Source organism: Psammomys obesus, unplaced genomic scaffold, assembly GCF_907164565.1.
Source record: "Psammomys obesus unplaced genomic scaffold, mPsaObe1.curated_primary_1811, whole genome shotgun sequence".
Classification (NCBI taxonomy): Eukaryota; Metazoa; Chordata; class Mammalia; order Rodentia; family Muridae; genus Psammomys; species Psammomys obesus.
In genome coordinates, this window is record NW_026596149.1 from 3097789 (window position 1) to 3099789 (window position 2001).

A 2001-nucleotide genomic window follows, 5' to 3' on the forward strand; every position below is an offset into this window, starting at 1 on the left:
GAATTTACAGGTATATCATGTACTTGCCAAATAAAACTATGCATGTGACTGGGAATGAAACATTAATGTGAAAAACTGTTCCAATGAAAAGTTTGGAAGTCTTTTTCTCCTTTTGGAAAAGTCTATACAATTTCAAAATTATTCCCCACTTACTTATGAAGATGAGACTCAAGACCCAAAAGCATAAAACCAGTTTTTAAAATCTTGTTCCGTTTCTCTTTACAAACCTCCTCTGAGAATCCAGAAAATCCCACTATTGTGGGGCTATATGCTACTCATGCATAAAAGATCCTATACTACTTTTAACACATGACTGTTCTCCAGTTCCCAGCTGAATTTAAAATGTAAAGTTCTCTATTTTAGAAATCTGTCAGGGTTAACACATAACAATATCCCCGTGTTTCAGACACTTTGCTCTTGAGAGAATATATCTGCCTTCCAGAGCATGAAATCTAGTAAAAAATAATAATAATAATTCATTCTCCATATAATACAGTCTGTACTGGTTCAGCACGTATAGTATGCCTACCACTGACTTCAGATCTATAATGACTCCAAATGTGTTTGGGGAGCAAAGATAGAGTTTGGGTAAAGCAGGGAATGGCAAACTACCTGAGAGAGTTGAACAAGGAGAAACATTGTCAACAGGACGTCATCTGCCACATACACACGGGAGGTCTCTTTTTAACTCACAACATGTTAGCACTTTTGCAAAGGTATTTAATTGGTAACTGAATGTCATTTGTCAACTTGTGATACTTTCAACAATCCTTTTTGCCAACATTCTGAGTAGCTTCACATTTCCACATTCCGATTAAAGACAGAACGTTAAGCTCTGCAGCAGCCAATCGGTGGCCTCGGATGTTATCAACAGGGCTCTCTGAGCTCAGGCGCAGTGATGGTTTGAAGAATAAGCACCAGCCTCTGGCATTTAGGTCGCGGCAGGCCAGGCAGTTGTGCCAGCAACGCAACAGTGGGCAGGCACCTTCCTGCCCACCGAAGGCTGACTTCTCTAAGCAGGTGCTGTGCTTGTGCCTTATTCGTATTTTCCTGTGCTTCTCAAACCTTTTACAGTCAGCCCTGTACTAGATGTGCTCTCCAGGCCAGCACAATGTCGAGGTGACAGTGACCAGTCGGACCAGTGACACCTAGACCTGGCTTCCCTGAAGGTCCGGGTGGACGCAAAGCTTCAAGTCCCAAGGAAAGCTATGGTCAGCGTGATGACTTCATTGCCCCGCCCCACCCGAAACAGCAAGGAGCAGCGGTAATTGCTAAAAACCTACGTTTTAAATGTAGGAGCCAAACAGTGTCGTGTGTCTCATGCTGTAACACGCAGAGCAAAACAAATTATTGCTGCGTAGTGGAATGCGTGTAAACATCTTACTTACACAAGCTCTCTTAATTAAAAGTTGCTCCAAAGCCAGCATTACTAGAAAGAGAACTTTGAGCACTGTTAAAGATTATCCGCCCCATCTCAAGAGTCCCTCTCTCCCAACTTTTCTTAGAGGTTTTGCTCTCCCGTGCTTAAAAGTGCTCATTTTTTGTTGCACAAAACACGCAAGAGAAGACCGTGCACCGCTCAGGAGCCGGGCCCTAAGCCGGGAGTTGGGTCCCGACCCACGGGGGCCGTGGGTGCCGGTGGATCCCGGCGTGCCACCGGCGTGCCGCGGTGTCGGGAGCCAGGGCCTGCCAGCGGCCGCCCTCTGCGCGCCCCGCTGGGCCGAAGGCCAGGCGCCAGCCTCCTCCTCTGCTTTCTCACTGGCCCAAAGTTTCCCCAAACACCCAGGGCATCCTCGGAACCGCAGGCCCGGGAGAAAGCCCTGGGGTGGGGACGCCGGGCAACGTGGAGACACAACCCACGCGGCCACCACGGGGACGCGCGGGCGGGCGGCGCGTGGGGAGGGAGGGAGCGCGGGCGGGCGGGCAGGCGCGGAAGAGCGGCCACGCGCCGGGCCTGGGCCCGCGGCCTCCGCGCCCCCGCTGCGCCCGCCCGCGGCGCTC